We start from the raw sequence: 6,000 nt of genomic DNA, 5'->3' as shown, positions 1-6,000 counted from the left end.
GATGATGGGTCTAGGGTAAAAAGCACAAGTCCATTCCAACTCATTCCGAGAAAAACCCAATTTAAATTTTGGTTCTCCATACAACTTTGTACTAAAGGCACATCATTTATTTATTTTTTTTTTTAGGAAAGCTTAAATTTGTTTTCTAAGAGTAAGAATGTCATCAGATAGTGCTCAGTAAATACTGCAAGACCTCATCATTAGTCTATTTTTGACCAAAAGTGGAAATGAGGCGTTTTTTCTTCATATTATAATATAGGCATAAATTAAAATATGAAAATATATGAGAGATTTCGAAGTGTGGCAAGATACCTCTCCATAGTTGACTGCATAAATAACATAGATTCTTCAGAATTTCACTACGAGTTTTTTTTTATTTTATTTTTATAAATTGTGGTTGTTTGATATTTCAATTTTAAAAGTGCATATATATGAAGAGGCAAGTGCGTATGAAGAGGCAGTTGTTCCCGATTGATTGCACGGTATAAAATTAAAAAAATGTGTACTTACATGGAGATTTATCACGTTTTGTATAGTTTGTCGCAATCGAAACGGCCTAGATTTAGGATCAAAAATATGTTATTTTTAAGAGAAAAACCATTTTGGAAAAACAAAAAAGATTTCATTCTCACTGCGAAAGTTTCAATTTCAATATAATTTCAAAAACTTTTTTTTAACTGCGTTATAGGTACTTTAAGTCGAGTTATGTAAATAAAATGCATGAGGTCGCACGAACTTGATGTAAGAGGTCAAGTTGCTCAAGTAGTAGTAAAAAAATTAAAAAAAAAAAACAAAACACATAGAAATTGAGGACTAAAAGAGGTAAGCAATATGATTCCATTAATTTCATGATCCATATTAGGAAAAAAATCAAAACCGTTAGAGCCGTTTGTTTTTTATTATTTTTTATACAAAATTTTTGAAAAAGAAAAAAAAAATGGTACGCAATCAATTAATGATCATAAATCATCAAAATTAAAAAAAAAAATTAGGTTCGGTGTAGGTTTTGTTTTTTAAATCAAAAAATGTGTTTTTTTTTTTATTTTGTTGAAATGGAACTACAGTATTTTACGGATATAAGAAACACTTATATAAGAAAAAACTCGCTTATAAGAAATACAACCAAAAACACCGTGTCTTTTCGATATATTTAACTTTAAAAGTAATCTTATATAAGAAACTCTCGTACCTTAGCAATTTAATAGCAAAGATATTGTTTTTATCGTTTTTTTTTTTCTTTTGAAGAATTTATTTAAGTTTTATTTGTTGAAGAAAAGACTTTCATTTTTTTTTTTTGTTATTCATTAAAGTTTCTTACTGTTTAAAAATATATATAAGGGCCAATTTTTCAATATTCAGTTAAACAGTCAGTTAGTAGTTATTGCTAAGGATGGAGAAAAAATCAATTTTTCAACAAGCAGATATACCTTATTCCTATGAATAAAACTATCTGCTTCTTTCAGAGACGAATAAAAGTTATTCTTAGGAATAATCTCAACAAAAATATTGTGTCAGTTGTCAAAGCTTTTTTGAAAGAATTTTGAAAAAAATACAGTGGAACACAAGAAAACAAAAACAATCATGAATAAAAATGACGTTTAATTTTAAATATTTTTGAATTTGACAATTTTTTTTTGTTATTCTGTAGAATAAATTATTCTTAATTGAAAAATTCAATGTTTTTATGTGATTGTTTATGAGCCTAATAACGTTATTCGTCGAACAATTAACTGACTGTTTATTAAACGATTGAAAAATTGGCTCTTAATGAAATTTTGTTTGTATAATTAAGTACGTGGATTAATATTGTGGGTATAAATCTTTGGCGCCAAGTAAAAAGGGGTTAAGTCAGAAAGTTATTTTGCGGAATATGAAATTGATGTTTCAATTTTTGTTTATTAATCCAAATATAATTAATTAAAAAAAGTAATCATGCAGAAACATCACCTAGAAAATCTTTTTTAATATCCATTTGCTGTTGACCAAAAAAATTTAAGTTTTTAAAAAAAGTTGACTTGACCTGTTTAAACAAACTCAGGAAAAATCTTTTTTTTACATTGATAAGAAAGTTTATTTTATAGAAGAAAGCTGGAAATATCAATGTGATTAAAGATTAATTATTACCAAATGTGAGAATGTTTTTTGAGCTAGTATAATACCGTAGAAACATGGATACCTATTCTTTTTTATCTCCCTTTTTAATTATTTAAATAAAAAAATGCATATAAAAAAAAGAGTTAAGTCAACATACATACACCCCACACAATTTTAAAAACTTTCTGATTTAAATCCTTTGGCCCGAATTATTTCTTTAGGAAGGATCTACGCTAGACCTATGGCGATAGGACCAAACGATAGAAAAAAACTGGCTGAAATCCAATGGCAATCCAAAAAACGATTTTTTTTTTATCTAACCCATTTGTACCCGTACCCGGCAGCAAAGAAATATTCTGTGACCGACTTCATTTTCAGGATTTTAACACATCAGATAATCATGAATTTTATATAAGAAATTTTTTTCTTATATGCGTGTTTAATATATAAGAAACTTTCTTTCTTATATCCGAAGTTTTTATATAAGAAAAACTCGGATATAATAAACAAATTTTTTGGGATTTTTAGACTTTCTTTTATCAGTGTTACACTGTAGTCGTTTTGGAATGTCAAAAATTATTAGAAAAAAAAGTTCTATGGGTGGTACCTACCTTTAGTAATGAATGACTTTTAAAAAGAACTTTTTTCATCATTTGATTTTTTTTATCGTTATATAGGAGGTATCCGTTCTTAGTGAGATATTTAAAATACTTATGTTAAAGTCAATATAGAAGGTGTTTTAATTGTACATATACGATTAAGAGGTTTGCTATATGAAAGTCTACGTGTAAAAGTTCAAATTTTCTTAAGTGGTGAGCCTCTCCGCGATAATTTATTTCGGATACGGAACTAACAGATTTTTTCCGCTATTCGATGCTTAATAACTTCAATTTCGTTCTAAAAATCTTCTATTTTTGAAAGCGTTGCTTCTTTTTATTTTTGAAATTTTGAAGAAAAACAATATTTATTAAAGTCTGATTTCAACTAGCTTTTAATAGCAGAATTATGGCAGTAAAAGTTCAAATTTTCAGTCGGGTGTAAAATATTTTCAAAAATAGAAAAAACATGGTGTATAACAAGGTTTTCAATTCAATCCATAGAAACTAAATTTGAGTTCATATTGCTCTTATTTTAAGCTCTACGGTTTTATTGAGTCACTTTATAGAAACCAAATTCAAACACATTTCAACTTACTTATAAAACCACAAATCAGTCATTCAAACACATATGTACACTACATACATCAATATATAATCATCCCTTGTCAAAATATGATTAGATTACACACGTTTAAATTGAAAATCTACAGCAAATTCAAAATACTTGTGTATATTTCCCCCAACCCCAAATCCGCACATGCGAGTATAGTTTGGGACTTTATTTAGTAGAAAGTTATTCGGCCCAATTTCCCTTTTGAATGGATTCACAGATTTATGCGCCCGCATTCAAGGGCTGCAAAAGTTCTCACACATTTTCTCCCCCTCATATGTATGTGGGAGGATGATGGCCATCGCACAGCCAAAGCATGTTATTTTTCTTTGGCGACTTTAAACTAAGATGTCTGTGCGGTGCGCGCGGGAGGCAATTCTTATTCCAATTCGACATTCGCCAATATTCTATCCAACAAGAAAGTACTTTCACATATACTTTACGGCTCACATAGGTTTCAAATACAACGCACGGTCGGTGGTGCCTATATTATATGCAAAGTCAAAGGAAAACCGAGGACGGTTAAAGCAAAATCCTAACACACTTGCCGGCTATGGAGTCTATAGGCAGTATAGCAGTACCTATACCTACCGCTACCATACCCTTTGTGAGCTCGCCCGCCTTGCACAGCCATCGAACAAAAAGCGTCCTGGAAGTTGGGCAAAGGGACAGTAAATTTTACTATAGAAATCTCCAGGGTATTGATTTGTTGCCCGTACGGAAGTTTCCATTCCACCCCTCCATTTTAATCTAATATGTTGGCAAGTGTGACTATATGGATCGGTTTAGATGCGTACATCTACATATTTTATAAAACTCAATTCCTTGTCGTAGTCGAAGTTGAAGTCGTCTTTGTCCTCATCCTCGCCCTCTCGTTCCCGTTTTTTGTTTACACCAGACGAGCACAAAATCTATAGCAATTACTATAGTCCTGTTGGTCCTGAGTCCTGACTATGGGGATGTCCTCGGCCTCGGTCCTCGGAGCCCATATGCGAACAGGCGAACACTTCTATTCATACAACAGAAGCAGGACACACAATATCCTTGCTTGCTACACATATCACAAATATACTATATGTTTATATGTATGTGCGTGCGAATATTTATATATGCACATATTCTAAACAGTGTTCTCGCTCAGAAAGCAGTGTTGTACTTAAATTTATCTTAATATTTTATATGCATACACACGTGTGTGACATACAAATTTTATACGAACATCCTTTTCGTTAGGTAGAATCATGCCCGTCAGCGATTCACATTTGGTTGTTTTGTTGTTGTGGGGATCGGGGACCATTAGAGAGAAAGGGGGAGAGATTTCAACTCCTGCTGGACTTTGGCGACTTGTATTTTAAGAAATATATATTTTGAAAATCTACATATAAAATTGGATTGGATCGATATTTTCCAGTCCAATTTATGGGGCTGATGATATTCTAGGACTATAGGATTCTGTTATAGTGGCATTTTGGATGATATACATATCTATCAGCATATTATGTATAAACGTTTGTTCTATAGTATGCTATGGGGTGGGGATGTACTGTACATATATGATGTGTTCATAGTTATAGACTTTTGCTTTTTAAACTTAATATTTACTTGTGTGGGATGTATTGTTGGTTTTAAAGAAAGCTACAACAAAAAAAAAAAAACAAAACTTTAAATTTTAAAATGAAAATGGAAGTGTTGAACCAAAACGTTTTTAAGTTAAAATGTAGATTTCAACTTCATATGCGTTTCGCCCAGGTATGATAGTGGGCTCATCAGTCAGATGCTGTCATCATACCCTTACTTTTTAATTGAATTATATTCAATCACTCCCCTTAAAAATAAAAATAATTTTCATTATTTTTTTCCTTTCTTAAGTTAAAATGTAGAACCAAATCAAAACATTATGGAACAGGGATTAAAGTTTAGTTTTTTAATTTTATTGACTTCAAAAATATACACATTTTTTAATCTTATATAATAAAGGTATCACATAGTCTTGTGTGGTTTGGCCGAAGCCGTCTACCAGGTTGACATTTAAATTAAATTCATGCATATTTGTAAATGAAAAACTCATGTACAATGTAAAAATATTATCTAATTATTTTTTTTCTGGGTATATTCATAATGAGTTAAAAATTTTCTTGAATAATGCAGTTTCTGTATCGGCTAGCTCTTGAAATGTAGTTGCTTAGAAATATTAATTACTTCTACACCCACCGAAATAATTATAAAGGCAGTCGATTTTATTCGTTTTTAAACCATATAAAGGATATTTAATTTTTACTCCTTGCACGAATAAGATGACAAGTATATACTGGATTGTTTGCCACCCTTTATTTTAGTACACATCGGTTTTTCCATTTTTCATCCCAGAATCTATACTTTTCACCGAGGCGAAGGCGGGAAAGTTTATGCCTTGACAAGAGCTCCGGTTTTCCACATTTTCTTTTGTAGGAATGACTTAATTCCACCTTAATTATTTGCTGCACTTGTCGTACTTCCACTACCAAGTTTATTTTCTCGAAAACTTCTCTTGCTGTCAAATTCTCACGAAAATTACTTCATTTTTTGTCACTTTTGGCTCTCTCTTCGACCAAAGGCTTCCTTCCTGATCGTTTAAGGTAACCATACTTGTCATCTTTGTAAATTAAATTATCAATTACACAATCGGACCTTTCTACTCCTACAGATTTTTCGCGGTTG

The sequence above is a fragment of the Episyrphus balteatus genome, chromosome 2 (genome assembly GCF_945859705.1).
Source record: "Episyrphus balteatus chromosome 2, idEpiBalt1.1, whole genome shotgun sequence".
Taxonomy (NCBI): Eukaryota; Metazoa; Arthropoda; class Insecta; order Diptera; family Syrphidae; genus Episyrphus; species Episyrphus balteatus.
The sequence above is the reverse complement of the archived record's forward strand: the minus strand, read 5'-3'. Positions refer to the sequence as shown.